This window comes from Protopterus annectens, chromosome 10.part0 (genome assembly GCF_019279795.1).
Source record: "Protopterus annectens isolate FY-2018-M chromosome 10.part0, PAN1.0, whole genome shotgun sequence".
Classification (NCBI taxonomy): domain Eukaryota; kingdom Metazoa; phylum Chordata; order Ceratodontiformes; family Protopteridae; genus Protopterus; species Protopterus annectens.
The window spans coordinates 112346353-112365699 of record NC_056744.1 but is presented as its reverse complement, the minus strand read 5'-3'; positions in this window follow the sequence as shown (position 1 = coordinate 112365699).

Genomic DNA, 19347 nt, shown 5'->3' with positions numbered 1-19347 from the left:
CTCCCCTAGAGACAGATATGTCCCCCAGAGACTGCCACTTCTCTCGAATAGACTTCTTATTCATGTAAAACAATGCTCCGCACTGACCTTATTCAAATGCAACCTAGATAATTGGATGGGAGTCTGCAAATTTGCCCCTGGGGGTGGCACCCATGTCCCTCATGGACAGGGGTAGCCAGTGTTGATCACAGACCTGCTCTGTTCATACATTCATTCTGCGAACTACCCAAAAGGAACAAATGGGGCTACTTGGGATTAACATGGCTAGGCTTGTAAAGGCTCTAGGGCTGCTAGTCTAGCAACCTGCTATCAACCTATGCATGAGAAGTAGGACAAATCAATGTTTCTTAATTGTTCCTCCATTCATTGCTGAGACTTTAACACTGCAGAATGGTACACATAACTATCCATGCTATAAAATTCCAAAATAATTAAGCACCATCCTTAGATGCACTGTACATTGGCTTCACCCATGCTGAAGACAGGGCTGGGATTCTCCCTTTCACCAAGCATACTCTGCCTCCTAGTGAAAAAAATCCTGGAATATCTTCAAAATGCATACATTCTGGAGGTCATATGTTTTGTTTTGTTTAATGCCTGGTTTGTCTGAAGTATAAAAGTCAGCATGCTTGAATTTTGGACACCAAATGTTTTGCCTTGCTTACTGCAGTCAGCTGTGACATGGGCTTGTTTTCTACAGCAAGTAGCTGTTTTTACACATTTTGCTGTTATTTCTGTCTGGCTTTTCAACATAAGTTAGCAGGGTGCCATCTCCATCCCTAAATGTGTTGCCATATGGTGTGAGGGAGCCGATATTCCTTACTATGGAGACTTTAACAGCATGCCCATGCATTAAATCTCAATTTCTTTCATCAGCTCCTCAGATTTATGTTGCCTCCTTCCAAACTGGAACTTTACAACAACAACAACAACAAAAGAATTATATGAGTATAGTGCCTGATTAGTATGGATAACAAAGCTTACCGGGGGGGGGGGGTGATGCCAAGTTATGTCAGAAGATGTTTTATTTGGAATTAGGTTAATGAGTCCCAAAATAAAAAGTAGGACCAAAGCATCCTAGAATTTTAGACAAGCAACTCACCCAACCTTGTTCTACTTATGAGATCTGACAATCCCTGTAGGATAAGCTGAAAGATGGATTTTGGTGGGGGCTATCTTTCCCTAGCACTGTCAAAGACTAGATTTTAGCCTCCTCTCAAAGTTACTCTTGAAGAATAAGAGTTGTCCAGAACCTTGTCTAGTGCTCCTCATGTAATACAACTGAAAGCATGAAATGTCTTTCTGGGTAATAAAACATCACCATCTAAATTCCCCTCAGAAGATACAGAATGCCCCACATTAATGGAAATCCAGTTCACTTAAGTACTCAGAATCTATTGTGGTCATCTGGTGAGTGGGTCTCATGAAGGGCAGCATCATCTGCTTAAATCACAGAGAGGAAGACCTCTCAACTGTACCTATTTTTTTAAGGTATGTCCCTAATTCCAGGCTTTATTTTCCACTTCATACAATTTTCTGAACTCCCTCCAATCACATGTGATTTTTGAAGCTGTCTAGTACCAGTGGCAACTCAGGGTTCTTTTTCTTGTCAGGGCATAATAAAGACACATTCGCCAGCTGGTGGGGCATGTAGGATATGTGAAATAAAACCACCAAAATACCATACCAATAAAGTATAGAATACATTATACATGGTAAAAGCTCACCCATAATGCACTGTTACAAATGAAACAACTAATTTAAAAACAGTGAATGGCATGATCTTACACAGCCTGGCAATGTGGAAAAATTATTAAATTGTCATATTCAAGTATTATGGTATGGATGAAGTGTTGGTATCTTGCAGTGTAACAAACCAATGAATGGTGTTGCTACCAATACAACAGAGGTAGGGAAATGTCATTTATGCCTCAGAAGAAAGAAAAAAAATATATTATTAACCCAAATTCAAAACAGAAAGTCAGACTTATTTTGCTCTGTGCTGCAGTGTTAAGGAAAGCACATTTCGCCAACATTCAATATAAAATACATATCTTCACACTGAAGACACTGGTGAATAGAAAAGTAGTTTAAATATCTGGGAAGTTCTTTGAAACAGAAGCAAGAGTGGCCAGTTAACAGCTCCTGGATTGCAATGATAGTTGTGACACCTGAGGAAGAATGTGGGAGAGGGTCCGTCAGCACTTGGACTAAATACTGAAAGCCATATTCAGGCAGTCTATTTTGTTAAGCATTTTCAACTACTGTTAAAGTGGTAAGAGATGCTCTGAGAGCACAAATCAAGAGTAGTCAAGCAAAAAAGGGAAAATTAAAATAGGTTCTAGAAGCTGTGCAAGATGTCTGTGATTCACACTGTTATATTTACACGGAAGTTAAAAACACGATTTCCTGATGTTTACTCATGACTCAAATAAAGTGGGCTTGAAGTGGATTCTAGAAAAAAACATCCAAGGTCACTTTACTGCAGCATGTCCGCTGACACGTAATAACCATAAACAATTAATGATTCTGATGCATTAAAACAGTCAGAGTACAAAGATATAATGGGCAAGTCTGCCCTGATACCAAAAGATTTGCTGTCAGTGTAAGTGACTTACTTCAGTGTAAGGTCAGTCTATAAACAGGCTTGCATAGGGGACTAGATTCCAAACCCCCTGTTCTCAGTCTGATCTTAGTGTAAATGGTCACTTACACCGAAAGCAAGTCTTTGCAATCAGAGCTAATGAAATGACTGAGATGTAGTGGCAACCATAATTTATTTATCTATACTTTTTGCTGACTGGGTTAACCTCATTAGGCCAATGGCCTATTTTCAGGTGAGATCTGAGGTGGTGTTTGTGTTGACCAGGGATAATTTGGCTTGGACACCAGGGAACTTCCCTTCTCTTTTGGTAAGCACTGAAGGATCTTTTATATCCACCTGAGCTACCACCAGCTCAGGCATATTAGGCATATTAAGGGTCCGAATGCAGAGATGATAAGTCAGCAAGCAAAGGAGAGTAGCATTGCTGAAATTGAATTCATCCTCAAGTCTTGGTGAGCACCTTCATGAGGTGGACCCTGTTTTTCACAAAATCTCACCAATATGACATTGATATATAAACTGTATTTATATAGCATATATCATGGACAGAAGTAGGTCAAAAATTAAAAATGATAGCTGGGTGCACAAGACCCAGGATAAAAATGTGCACAATCCTGGTAGGTGCCCTGGTGCCAGGAATGGAAATAAATGACAGGGTAGAAGCCTCAAAATAAGGAAACATTCCTACAATGGGCCCAGGCCAGGCCTTGGGGGAGGATGGCTCCCATGTTATAGAAGGAAATAGCAGCCCACAAAAGTCACAAAAACTAATAGGCCAAAGAAGAGCCATAAAGTCGATAGAGTGGACTATTGAGGATAAGAAAGAAATTATGTATTGTTACTATCATGCAAATAGTCCAAAATTTCCAGATAGAAGGTATACAAAAAGATTGAGAGAGAAGTTAAAGGAAAGAAAAATATTTCCACAAGAAAAACTGCTAGAAGCTTTGAATACAAATTTATGTTCGTTAATACAACAGATTTATGAAAAACAGTATATAGACCAATAAACTTTGATCTGTTTGGAAAAAGAAGCATCTGAGGAAGTGCAAAAATATAAACAACAAAACCTAGAGATTTTTGAAAAATATAAAAAAGAAATATGGATATGGGAAAGAAAGAAAGATTTGATATGGTGCAATATTTATGTAAAGGCAAAAGCCAAATTAATCAATATAAAGAAGGCAGCCCCAAAGATATCCAAAGAGAAATACAGGCAAAGGCACTCAGATATGGAAAATTTCACAATTCAGTGGCGGATCCAGGGTTTTACAAAGGGGGGAGGGGTGCAGTCTATAAAGTCAACAAGTGAGGTGGGGAGGCAGGAAAGCAAAACACTGGGGAAGGGGGATGTGGAAGGATCACCTTAAGATATTGTATCAGCATGTGTGAAAACACAGCAACATACAGTCATTTGCAAAACATTCGGGGTGGTGGGTCGAGTGAGCACAACGGTTAAGGTTTTCACCTCAGACACAAAGTATTGGGTTTGATTCTGATCTCAGCTTATTAGCTAGCCTTATAATTACCATTAATGACAGTTAGCCTAATATTCTCGTATGATCCAGTGAACCTGGTGTGGTTGTGTTAGTGGAGGTACATAACTCCTATCCAGCACACATCATATTAACAAACATTACCAGTTGTTTCAAGACATACCTAGAGGATATGTTTGGTTGCCCATATGAAATAGTTCTTTTATATGGCGTACCTGACATAAGCATTATGATAACATAGCAAAGAATCCCAGTGAAGGTGATATCACCCCAAGACCCATAGCAAATGTAAGTAATTTAAATAAACAATGATTTATGTGAAACCAGCAAAGTTAATTTATGTAAATAATTTTGTGTGTGCAAGTGAAGTTCAGTTAGTTAAAGAACATTGCAAGTTAAGGAAATACACATTTTATGAAAAAATTCCTAAAAACAGTCAGTTAAATTATATGCAATGTATAAAACCAAATTTAAGTACTGTAGCATTTCCTAAAGGACAGTAACACAAATCTACTTTGTCTGGCCAGCCTAATATGCAAAGCCATGGAAAGCCTTATTAGGAAACAGCAACCCTCCGAATACTGTTTCCATTTTAGTTTGGATTTGTCAAGGGCAGGTCATGCTTACCAAATCTAATGTACTTTTTTGCAAAGGTCACCAATGCAATATAGGAAAGCAAAATGGTACACATTGCATACCTTGACCTAGCTAAAGCTTTTGACACAATCCCCCACTCAGGCATTGTAGAACAGCTAAATAAACTAGAAATAAACTATGGTCACCTACTGGATTGCCACATGGCTCACAGATGAGATGCAAGAAAGCAAAATTGACAAAGTTACCTCCAGAAAGAGATGAGCTACTGGTGGAGTCCCAAGGGTCCTGTGCTGGGGCCTCTCCTGTTTAACATCTACTTTTCTGAAGTAAAAGCCAATACCAAAGGGCTCTGAATGACTAAGTTTGCACATGACTACAAGTTAGGAGCAGTCACTGAACCCCAAATTACATAGCCATCCTACTGGACAGTTTGTCCCAAACAACTGGTGCCACAATCATGGACCAAAATGAAATGCCAGTAAATGCATTATTGTATCCTTTGGAAGTCATCTACCTCAGGAAAACAACTATGATGACAATAAGACCTTAAGAATAGACTTGTTTGGGTTTTCTGAACTTATCTGGACAGTGACCTAAATTTTGACCAGTATGTCTACTTATGTAAGAAAGTGCTTCTATATTAAACAGCTTAAAGAAATGGGTTATGTCTAGATCTAGGATGTCACTGCCCTCCTTTACTCAGCACTCCTTAGGCCAGTCATTGAGCATAATGCCCCCTTTGGCCTGTATCTGTCCAGACACATGCAACTGGAATGCCCACAAAGAAGCCTTACTTCCCCGATATAAACAATATGTCCTACACAGACTAAAGTCTGCCATTTGCTTTCTTCCACTGACTGCCTCCCATAGCTCTCAACCCCTCATCTCCAAAATATAGAACATAATGTGACAATATGGAGCAAGAGGCAAACATTTACTAACAGCCTCATCTAGGATGCTCATAGCATAAGTATGAGAAAACAGTTATTTTATTTAACAGTTTTCCTGTTTTAACATGATTCAGTATTGTATACCATGGCAACAGCTAACACTCACAAACTGAAGAACATTCCTCATAATCAGATACCGTCAAGAGCTATGCTGCCTTTCCATCCCCAGACAGACCGCCACTTCTGTGATAACCAAACAGACTGTTTCTACACACATATATAAAATTGTTGGTTTGAACAGCTGCAACATTCAAATACTCATATATAAAATTGTTGGTTTGAACAGCTGCAACATTCAAATACTCCTTGGAAAGCCACTGATTTTAATGTGTTGTCAAATGTAAATAAACCCCCTCTCTACAGTTTGAGTTGGCATCAGACTGACCATATGTACACTAACACAGCCTTTAGAATCCTAAACATGGAAAAAATGCTTCGCTTAAACAGTGAAAATGCATGCTAACACATATCCACTTATCCCAACATCTTTCTAAGTTTAAAAAAGTGATAATATTTCCCCGATTTCTGGGCCTTTGTTCTCCCATTTTAGATTTTGCATACACAGAAATATTTCAAGTGTGGGCAATAATGCCATTCTAGCCTGCCAATATACCAAAATAGTTCTCATAAGTTACAGACTGTTCTTAAAAATATCTAAACTAGTACTTGCTTTAATGTAATATGGTAATCTCTTCCATGCATCAGTTCCTCTCTTAGAGAAGCAATTAGTACATTTTTCATTCCTATAGAATCTTCTAAATAGGTTGTCTGATGTTTCGCTACTACTTTTGATAATCCCAAATATTCCCAGAGGTAGTCTCTAAATGCCCTATATACCTGAATAAGATCAGTTCTTAAATATCTGAGACCATGTTAAGATATTTTAGTCTTTCACAGTAACTTAAATTTTCACTTCCATTGATGCTCGTGGTATATTTTCGCTGGGGTCTTTACAGTTCACTCACGATTTTCTTATATGGTTTCCATATAGTTATTCCATACTCAAGTTTGGGTCTAATGTAACTAAAAAACAATGACTTCATTTCCAATTTCCTAGACTTTCTAAGCATTTTTATACTATTGTTCTATAGCCATCACTAACCAGCTGGTTGATATGATTAGAAAAACAAACCTGGAATCCATTTACCATACCATATAAACCCTAGTCCTAGGTTCTGCCAAAAACCCAACTTACCATGCTCTCTCCAGGCTATTCAAGTCTCCAGTACAGGGTAGACTGCAGAAGATAACTCACCACCTACCCAACTCCCAAAAAACAAGACAAACCAGCTGGTTACGAACCATTCAATTGTTCCCCTTCCAGCTAGTGCTGCTACTAAACTCTGTTCACAGGTATGAAGTCAAATCACAAAGTCTGTACCAATGGAACTTTTAAAAGGTGCTGCATCATTTGGTAAAGTCCTATTACTGACAGTCTGCTTACCTAAATATGCAACGGGTGGGTTCAAAACAAAACTGGACACAGCAATGCCAGATGTATCAGAATTAATCTATAAAAGTGTCCCAAGCACCATGATTTGAATACATTACCAGTCAGTATAAATATCTGAAAATGACCAGTTCCAAATAATGAACCAGACAAAATGCTTCCAGTTTTCCAGGATAGCTATATGTATTGACATCTTGCACTTTGCTTTTCTAAGGCTGTAATACTAGAGTGTTCTACTGGACAGGAAACTTTGTACACTGCCACAGAAGGGAAACTACTTTTGATTCCAATGTACCATTCAAGGTTTAAAACCTGAACAGTGCAAACTCTGTCTACATTACCCACTACACTTAAAACAGCAGACAAGTTATGGAACATTTGCAAAGAATGGCACATACATTTTCCAGTCTCATTAAAAAACTAGGCAACTTTTCCAAAATCTGTCATCTGCTGAGGTAATTATTCTTACATCACTCAGGAGTGATACACAGGCTTTTCTCCCCGGGCCTCCGCTGAAAAAGGACTGCCAGTCCAGACGGACTTTCCTGGTTATCAAATGTAAAATAAAATAAATAAATAAAATATGTCACACTTGTTTTGCCAAGACAGGATTCATCCTGATGCCACTGTAATGGGGACAACAATGGTAAGATGGCATGGCTTCTTGACATCATGCCTGGACTATAACAGAACTCACAGAGAAGACACTCTTAAGTACTAACAGAAAAAAAAGTAGAGAAAAAAGGTGTAGAGAAGGCATATGCCTGATATCCCAGTCCATCCTCAGAGGTTCCACTACACTCATATCCCCTCAGCCTTTAAATTCTTTGGCTACTTAACACAACATTTCCCTACCAATGCTGTCATTACTCTTACTGTCAGTATTTGTATCCATGCTCTAACACTTACTTGCTTCTTCCAAAAATAAGTCTGCAGTAACAGACAATCCACCCTTTGGATTCCCCCTTCCCACAACATAAAAAGTAAATGGCTTCCTGTTTTAAGTACATTACCTAAAATGATCTAAAACCTATCCACTTATTTTAAAAACTAGCCCAACTCTTCTTTTCCTCTTACACATTTACAAAGAAATGGAGATATTGAAGCAAACCGTGGTCTGGTTCATACTGTCTTGTTCAATACTGTTCATAATCCACTTCACTAAGGCATTTCCAACAAGCATGCTAACTGCTAGAATATTCTGAATAATTTGGATACTGAAGCTTGGGTTGCTCACTATAATCCAGGTATATTTTTCCTAGTTGAAATCTGACCACAGGATAGCATCTGTCATCAGCATTCCTTAACCCAGTACATTCTGAGGATAGATGTAATTGACAGGACCAAATGCAATGCTTTTAATAAAAAAAGAATCCTGATGTGCACACCTTAGCCGATTCCTCCTTAGACATTCCTAGTCATCTAATGGTTATAGACATAATAGCTACCTCAGCCAATACCCACATGAACATACTAGCCTACATCCTCCACCATAACCAACTTTAACTAGCTCTTAGAGCCCCTTAAGCCCACAGAACCACAAATATAACTTGATATCATTTGGTGACTTAAATCTTGACTGACTAGATCCTCTAAGCCAAAGGCTTGAACATTCTAGTAATGACCATAGCATCTCTTAGCACATCACAACTCTTACTCAGTCTAATACATCTAATTAATTTCTGTAGTACTTAAGAGTGTCTGTGGGTTCTGTTATTAATAGAAGGTTAACAGTTCAGTGAACACCTGTGCCTAGCAACACACACACAAACACACAAAGTGTAATACTCACAGCGATAATCCACACACTCTTACCTGATCAAGTCCAACTAACAACTACATTTCCCGCTCGCAGCGATACCTAAAACTATATTACTTCATTTTTATACTTGATTAACATCAAAACAAGAATCATTGTAATTAAATAAAAACTGCAAATTAATAAAGCTAAAAGCAAATGACAAAAGTATTTATTCTGAATGCTATTTCACTGCCATGGACCGAACCATCACACTGAGCTAATTTCAAACATCGTGTTCACTGAACAACTTGAAATGAATATTTTATTTTCTTAATTAATATATCCATTTTTCTGTGTCTATACATTTGTATTACTGATTTACAACCAGGGACTCTGTTAAAACAACATGTCATCAGCAGAATCATTATTTCAGATCATACTGAAACAAGGAATGGCTGCAAGAAAGCATAAGCATATTTGTAGGCTTCGCTCTGCTACATGAATTTAATTTTAGACCTTTTAAATAAAATTAAGTTATTTCTGATTTAAAGTCTCATGACACTTTCACCTTAAGTGCTACATCTCATCTCTGATATGTTATCCACCATTGGTTTTTCAGTTGCTTACTACACATTTTAATGCACTAATAACATCTCCATTTAAAAAGTCTGCAAGCATAACATTCATCAAAGTATAATACATTATTTTGATTTCTCTTATAATAGTTTATCCTGTTACTGTTTGCGCAGTCATGACAAGAACTGGGTTTCATTTTTTATTTGGCCAAAAGTAATTATTACATAGTCTATAGCTATAAGAGGAGAATTATTTCCACACCTAAACCTTCAAATCTTTACTGACTACATGACCCTGTTCAATTCTCAGCTGGAGTGCGGGGAGTGCCTTCTGTGTGGAGTCTGCATGTCCTCCCCATGGTCAAGCTGCATTCTGAAAAACATGCCTGAATGGGTGTGCCTTCGTTGAAGGTTGGGTGTCGAGCTGGCACATATAATTAGCAGGGGGTGTGGGAGGTGCAGTAGAAACAGCTTTCTTTTCTTTTTTTTCCCCATAGGCTGCTGATCGACAAGTTGTGCTCAATCAGTTGACTTTCAGTGTATTGACTTTCAGTATAGATGGATATACATGCATTTATTTGTATAGCATATTACTTGTATTTGCTATTTAGAAAGCTAGAATCTTTTCTTTTTAGAGTGGTCACTGCTGAAATGCATCTAGTTGTATCAGCTAACATAACTGGTTAATGAATAAAAATGTTTTCCTGCAAACAGAATGTGCTTGACAGCTACAGACTCATGTGTGAAAGCTCCAGTCAAAGATGAATGTTAACTTAAGATATGTGAAACAAGATTTTTGATACCTGAGTCCATAGCCTAATTGCAGCCTCAGGATATTGCTCTGTTGTGTAACAGTACAATTGCAAATATACATCCTATGGCACATGCTTGTTTATTTTGCTAAACACTACATGTAGAGAAGAAATCTCATGGCACGTTAAAGCTTAGTGCAGTATAAACAAAGAAGGGTTGCACATGGAGATGAACTAAAAATGCGACAACTCAGATAGATCAGTATGTTTAGCTTTATGGGTCATACATTTCTGAAAGTATAATAAAACGGTGAGGCAGGCAGTACATTAATAAATCCAGTTAAATAGTATGGACATACTGTTATTTTTTCTTTGTTGTACCAGATCAAGATCACCCCCTACAGTATTTTTGCATTGATAAGCTATAAATTTAAGTGTGATGTAATTACTCAGATCCATAATGAGGATTGCCAGCATGAAGCCCTGATAAAAGATTACTTGAGCTTAATTAAAATAATAAGAAAGTAGGACTGGATTAGCAGACAAACATAATAATAATTGTCAGCAGTGAGCTGTATGCAGCAACAAATGGGTGACTGTTATACATTTGTATGGGTGAAGGCATTTAAAGAGCTGTACGCTGAGAGCTATAAAAATATCTTTAAAGTGACATGAAGGTGGTGATTGTCTGGGGTGAACTACTGGAACTGAAAAGTATTTACAAGTAGAATATTGGAGAGGCACTATATCCAACAATGAACCATAATAAAACTCATATGAGCACTAACACACACGACTGGAAAATAAAAACAAAAATCACCCTAACAGCATATACAGCGGAAATTCAGTAAACATTATTAATATAAATATAACAAACTTAGCTCTTTCTCCATATATCATTACACAGGCATCTTCAGAGTTAAAAAACACAAAACCTTATTCAGCATATATACACACACTTGTTCACATGATCATATAATTAATTATGCTAATATTAAATCAGCATACAACTTTTTCACCAAAATGGTAACATAAATTCAATTAAAAATTATCATATAGCCAACAAGAAAAGTAAAGTAGTCTAAAAACAAACACATAGCACATTAAAACATTAAAGCCTCTCCCAAATAACCAGTTTCTTTATTTTTATTTCCATGGCTTCTTTCATAACTTCATAGCCCTTTGTTTTAACATCCCTGATACTGAAATATTGTCATTAATTCCTGGCTGTTCCTTGGCGCTAATCATCATTTGCCAAAAGGTCTCTGTTATGTCCACTAAACCTTCACATCTCCCCCAAAATCACTTACGTTTACCTTATCAATGACAAAAAACAAAAAGCTATTAAAGTTAGGACAGCTAACACTATATAAATTTAAGACACTACTTGCTTTCCTTTTTTTTATATCCCTATTTGTTACAAGCAATTAAATAGACTTACAGAATTTAGAGATTTCATGTCACAAAGCATAATCCACACACTCTCTTACCTGATCAAGTGATTCAAGTCCAACTACATTTCGGAATTCCCGCTCGCAGCGATAATCCATATGATTTGCGACTGTCGTTTTCTTCCACTCGCTCGCTCATTACTGCACATTTCCCGCTCGCAGCCAGCCGGACATACCATGAGCTCACTTCCGCATGGCTGGTGTCTTCCATAAAGGAGCCAACACCAAATATGTACGTACTTTTTTTTTTTTTTTTTTTTTAAAAAGCTACTTTATGTTACTGCTTTCCGATGTCCTAGCCAAGCTACAGAATCAGTTTAAAAAGGGGGAGGCGCACGCCCCTGCGCCGAAGCCTAAATCCGCCACTGCAATTAAAAAATAATATCACAAAGAGGGAAAGTAGAAAAGAAGATTAGTAAAGTAGAAGTTAAAAAAAATAGAAGTTGAAGTTATGGAGTGCCTGTGAAGTGAAGGATTTGGTGTAGAAGGTCTAACACAGGTTACATCACAGCATGATGGAATGAGTCCCCAAAGTAAGGAGAAACAGGAAGATCAGGAGACATCTGAAGAAGAAATATGGACATGGGAAAGAAAGAGAGACTTATTATGGTGTAATATCTATGAAAGAGAAAGCAAAACTAATCAATGCAAAAAGATATTTTAAAAGAAATACATGCAAAGGAATCCAGACATGGAAAACTTTACAATACAAAAAATAAGAAGACAAAGAGGAAAAGTAGAAAAGGAGTTTAACAATGGAGAAGTTAAAGAAATAGAAACTAAGGTTATGGAGTATCTGTGAAGTGAATGATTCAGTGTAGAAAATCTAATTCAGAAAGCACCACAACATTATAGAGCAATGGACATCCAAATTAAGGGGAAACCCGTGGAACAGGAAGTAATTGGTCAGGTGCTGTATGAAGATATTTTTGGGCCTTCCGCAAGAAACCAGTATAAATATTTACTTGAAGCTGGACAGCAAGGGAAGGAACAGGAAACTGTGGAAACTGGGAAACTGATGCAGTCAATGTTGAAGAGTGATAGGCCAGTGAGTTCTCATATGACAGAGCAACGGATGGCACAAGATGAAATTGAAGAGAATATGCCACAGGAAGACATTATAGAACTTTCTATAGAATGCCCACAGGAAATGGAAAACAAAAAATGTGTCCTCAGTTTAGAAGAAAATGAGTTAAGAGAAGAGTTGCTTGATTTAATCAAGATAGATAAATATAGTAAGTCTATTAAATAGACTGCAGACGGTCAATAAAACTCAAAAAGTCAGAAGTTTGATAAAACAAATAAACACAGTAATTAGGACTGTCCATAGAGATCCATGTAATATAACAGAAGTAAATAGGATATATTACTGTGAAGCAAAATTAATAACTGATAAAGTTCTACCACAAGAACACAGGGGAGAGAGGGAAAGGAAGGGGAGAAATCGAATACCGTCATGGAAGTATTGAATAGAGAAAACTATAAAGCAATTAAGACAAGAACTGTCACTGTTAGAAGAGTATAGAAGAGGGAATGGAGCAACAAAAATACTTAGAAAGATAGACGTGATAAAAGCAATGCGCAGTATTAGAACAGATCAGGATCTATCATGCACTATTGCAAATAACACACTAAAAATAGCACAGATAGAAAAACTTAGAGGATGCAAAGATAAATATAACGGAAATGTACAAAATAAGCAATCTATTGATGACCATAGCTCTCAACCTCTTAGTGCAAAAAATCTGGACAAAGCCTCAGAAAATAGGGACACATTTTAAATATTGTTTTTATAAACTTAGAAAGTTGCTAGAATAAACAAAACAGTCTTGTGTTACCATGCATTTTCTGGAGAATATGACATCTGAAACTCAAATGACTGTCATTATTTAGTGAATTCAGTACTTACTGATTTGCCATAAAAAAATCAAGAAAATCACAAATTGTATGAGGATCAGACCAAAAATATGAGGCAAAATCTGGACATTCTGCGAAAATCTGTACAGTTGAGAGGCATATTGATGACTCAGAAAAGTTTTATAAAGAATTGGGAAACAAGATAGAAGGAATTGAAAGACCACCAAAAAAAGAAGAAAATAGATACATTTTGGAGAAGTATTTATGAAGATCCTGTGGAACATAACAAAGATGCTAAATGGATAGAATAAGTAAAAGAAAGAATGAGAAATTTAAACATACAGGATATGAAATGGGATGAAGTAACGGCCAGAGAGATTGAAACAAATTTAAGAAAACCACCTAATTGAAAAACCCCTGGCCCAGATGCAGTACCTGACTTCTGGTTAAAAGTATTAACATCTTTGCACAAAAAGTTACCCATGAGTAAGAACTATTTATAGGCACACCCAGAACAGACAACAACCTGGCTAACACCAGGAAAAATAATGCTCCTACTTAAGAGTGAACCTGCAAGCTAAGCTAAAAATTATAGACCAATAACTTGCCTTCCAATGACGCATAAACTATACACTGGAATTCATGCTGACAGAATTTATAGTCATTTAGAAGAAAACTCAATTATGGCAATAGAACAAAAGGGCAATAAAAGAAAGTCATATGGAACAAAGGATCATTTGTTGTTAAATAAAGTCATACTGGAGAACTGTAAAAAGGGGAAGAATTTAAATATGGCATGGATTGACTATAAAAAAGCATTTGATAGTCTCCCACATTCATGGATAAAAAACTTAAAAATGTATAAGATACACCCTACATTGATCGACTACATTACAGTGACCTTGAAACAGTGGCAGACCACTCTGCAATTAAGCCATAATGAAGGACAAATTATAATTCCGAGGATAACAATTCAACAGGTGATATTCCAGGGTGATTCTTTGTCAATGCTGCTATTCTGTCTTGCCCTCAACCCATTAAACTGTCTACTTAACAGCTTAGGCCATGACTATAATTTGGCTCCTAGAAAACAGCAAAGTGTAAAGACTTCTCATCTTCTCTTTGTCAATGATTTAAAACTGTACAGTTCATCAGATGAAGAACTGAAAGCAAAAGCAAACTGTAAGTTGTCAAAACTTTTTCAGATGATATAAGAATGTAATTTGGTCTTCATAAATGTGAAAACACAACCTTTAAAGCAGGAAAACTGCAACACCAAGAAAACATCAGTTTGGGGCAAGAATGTGATATAAAAGAACTTGAGCAAGAGGGAGTGTATAACTATTTGGGAACTGATGAAGGATCAACAATAAAACACAAACAAATGCGAATAAAACCTAGTAAGGAATACTTTAGAAGACTTTAAGCCTGAAAGCAGCATTGACATCTAGGAACAAAATTCAAGCTATAAACCAATTTGCTCTTCCTATCCTAACTTACAGTTTTGGAGTGATTGACTAACCCCAAAATGTGTTGGATAGATTAGACAGGAAAACAAGGATGCTTCTTGCTCACCAAATGATTTATAAAAATCAGTGCCTACCAAGATTATGGGTCGTCACGGTGGTGCAGCAGTTAGTGTTGCCGCCTCACAGCAAGAGGTTCTCCGGTTTGATCCTTGGCTGGGGTGCCTTCTGTGCGGATTCTGCATGTCCACCCTGTGGTTGCGTGGGTTTCCTCCGGGTGCTCCGGTTTCATCCCACATCCCAAAGACATGCTGTAGGTAGATTGGACACTCTAAATTGGCCCTAGGTGTGAGTGTGTGCATGTGTGTGCCTTCTGTGGAAGGTTGGGCACCAGGCTGGCAACTCAACACTGTAAAACTCCACTGCCAATCATTAGCGGACAGGTGATCTGCTGTGGTGACCTCTAACCAGGAAAAGCCAAAAGAAGAAGAAGAGTGCATACCAATACTATATATTCCCCGTTCCGAAGGAGGTATGGGCCTGCTTGAAATTGATTACATGCATAGATCTGCAATCATGGGACTGCACACATATCTGATGACCTCACAAGACCCAAATGTAGTGAAAGTTCTGAAACATGAGGAGAATAAATCTAAGATGACTTCCCTGCTTAGTCTATCAGAAGCCAGAAGCATATCGGCATCAAGCAGGAATGGAAATTAAACCAGAAGTAGATAAAACTCAGGCAGCAACTGAATGTGCCAAAAAACAAAAGAAAGAATATAAGGTGAAGGACCAGACGAGATGGCAAGAAATGTGGAAAATGTATAAATATAGTTGCAAGTATAGAAAACTACTGGAAAAAGCTCATGTTGATCAGGATTGAATTCAGGAATCGTTAAGGAGAGGCGAATTCAAACCAAGCGATGAAAGGTTATTGTTGGCGGCCCAAGATATTGGGCTATGTACATGTTGGTTTACAAAGTCTGTTGAACATGTGGGCAAAACAGACAAATGTAGGTTTTGTAAAACAGAATTAGAAACAGTTGCACACCTCATTGTTGGTTGTGACATACTAATGGCAGAACGGCTGTATACGGAAAGGCATAATAATGTGGCAAGACTATTGGACTGCACTGGGGATTGTGAAACATTATGGTATTGAAGTGGCTGAAAAACACTGGAAACATGAGCCACAATGTATCATAGGAAATGATGAAGTCTATATCACATGGGATCACCTGTTACCAACAGTTCAAAAGATAGATGCTAGAAAACCAGATATAGTGGTCCACAAAAAGAAGGCAAAAATAGCATTGATCATTGAAATTGGCACACCCAGTGATTATAGTGTCTTGCATACAGAAAGACACAAAGTCATAAAATATCAGGATTTGCAGGCAGAAACAAGAGCAATGCGGAAGAAAGATACCCAGACAGTTCCAATAGTAGTAGGAGCAATGGGTCTTATAAAAAGAATCTACAAATGTATTTAGATATATTACTAATACATGTAAGTCCATACGGATTACAGAAGTAGTCATTACTGGGCACACTGCGGGTGCTGCAAAAAGCACTTCTGGCTGACATCAAAGATTGAAACAATACTAATTACATGAACTTTAATCATACTTTGACTTAGGAATGGGGTCCATTCCTGTCATGGTATTAGAAACCTAAAAACCTGGAGAAATTAAAAGAGTGAGGCCTTGGTTTAATGTGTCATGAGAAGGACCGCATACCTAGAGTCCAGCAACCCCATTATGCTGCACTGCAGAGCCAACATTGGAAAATCAATTCAACTGACTGGCATGCGAAGAAAACCCACAACCTTCTGCACCAAAGGTGACTGCACTACCTGCTGAGCTACTGAGTATACAAACGAACAGATGCTTCTTTTCCAGCACCCACCAAAGGAAACAGCACTGAGAAAACTAATGACAAAACCTGTACCAATCACATGGTACAACATGACAAAACCTGTACCAATCACATGGTACAACATGACAAAACCTATACCAAGCACATGGTACAACATGAACTAATTAGTACTCTTTTCTGGTTTGCTGAAATAACACCAATAGAAATAATGTATATCTGAATGTTTTGGGGGTAACACTTTACTTCTAGACTTATTTGTTCAAGAATTCTGGACAAAGCCAAAAATAGTGGGTTGGAAAGAATCATAAACAATGTTTAAATATTATTCTAACTCACTTAAAAAGTTAATATAACAAGTTTTGCGTCAGTATGCATTTTTGACCAATAAGAAGCATAAAACTCTGACTGGTATTAATTACTGACTATAATCATGAATGATTTAGCAGAAAATCAAAAATAGTATGAGTGCAGGACAAACATTTGAAAGAAAATCAGGGACATACTGCAAAAATAAGGGCAGCTGAGAGGTGTGGGTAGCGCTCAAAAGGGGGTGCCTGGTCACAATAAACCATTCCAGGATATTAATACTTTTTGGATGTGGAGGATTTTAAACGATGTAGTTATGATTTTCTGAATGTTGATATAGCTAACTATGAATAAGTCTCAGCAGAAGAATTTAAGAGTTTGTAGTTTTAATGACTGATGTCATTAAAACTATATGTCTTTAAATTCCTAAGCTGAGGCTTCTTCGTTTTCAGACAATTTAGCATGGTTTGATATTACCACAACATCCACAGAACCAACAAACAAAAGAATTAAAGAAACTGCAATGTATCTCAGCTCACTCATATCAGAATCATACAGAGCAACTCTCCTCAGCCCTCTAAACCTTTTAGCTCAGGAATCAGAAACAAGGTCCAAAATCAGGAGCAGCTTTTAAACATTACTCTTATATGTTTAAAAAGTTGATAGAATAACAACCTTTGCATTATCAAATACTTTCTAAGAATACAAAAGAAGTATATAAATTCTGAAACTAGCCTACTTGTCATTATTTAGTGAATGCAGTCAGCAGCAATTTGCCAGAAGCCACAAATTTTACAAGGAATAGACCAAAATACCTCTCGTGTTCTTTGCTCAAGAATTCTGGACAAAGCCAAAAAAATTTGGGGGGCAAAAATGTACAATTTTAAAATATTATTTAATGTATTTGTTAACTATTTAATTTATCTACTATTTGTTTAGTGTGCAAGTAGACTGACCTATTGACCCTTTTCAGCCACAATCCCAACTTAAAGAGGAGAGAAATTTCATTATGGTCTTTCAGTCAACAATACTATATATTACATATAGTACACAGCAAAATTGAAAACTCAGAACATAGTAAAATTAAATGCAGATAGGGTAACATTAAAAGATCCAGACAGAATACATTGAGAAAAAATATATATACAAAATGCAAGCTAAGATGTGCATAAGATAGAGTGCAATCATACACATAACACATAGGTTCATAGGTGGTTACTAGGCTAGTGAACCAAAGGTATTTATAACCCTAGCCATGTGTACACAATATAATGCTAGAGAAACCCAATAAATAGGATCTTCATTAGCAATGACTGCCCGTATCTAGGAGAGTCATAGGTGAAATCCCCAGCAAGAATTTATGATTTCCCATCCAGTCATCCATGCTACGCTTAAATAATGTCATAGAGGGGCTCTGCTTGATGTGAATTGGTAGCCTATTCAAGAGAACCTGCAACCTCTGAGAAACATATCTGTCTCTCCAGCAGGTCCTATTTATGTTGCAGGCCATGTTAATGTCCTTGGAGTGGGTGATACTTGTCCCATTTGACTTGTGGATGTGCAGCATTTCCATTAGATATGGATCCGAGAGTGGCCTGCAGGCTAGGCACAAGTCTCCTCTAAGTAGTCTGTATGCTACTGAGTACACTGACAGTGACTTCACTCTGTGAATGTATGACATGTGCTGGAGATTCTGAATTTTCTTGGATAGAAATCTCTGAGGTCTCTCAACTTGCTGCAGGTGCCTGGTAAGGTACATACCAAAGGGAGAATTGTACTCTGTTGGACTGATGAAGGTCAAGTACAGGGGGATTATGACCTCTTTCTCGCTTGAGGCAATGCCTTTGCTAATGAGATGTGCAATGTAAAATGCCTTCATTACCACAGTAGATACATGGTGGTCAAAGTTTAGGCTACTGTCAATTTGCATTCCCAAGTCTCTCACTACTGAGTTGTTACTTAGGGCATTATTATTTATATGATAGTCTGCAGGAATATCATTTTTACTGTAGGGGATGATAATGCATTTTTAGTATTGAGTTTGAATCCATGGCTTTGGCACCAATCACTTGTTTCTGTAAGTCCCTCTTAAAGTATATTGACATCTTTTGGGGCTTCAGTGATTGTACCTTATTTGCAGTTGCCAGCAAACTTAGTCAGCCACAGCCCCTCTGTTTTGGCCTGAACTTCTGAGAAGTGTATTACAAACAATAGGATGCC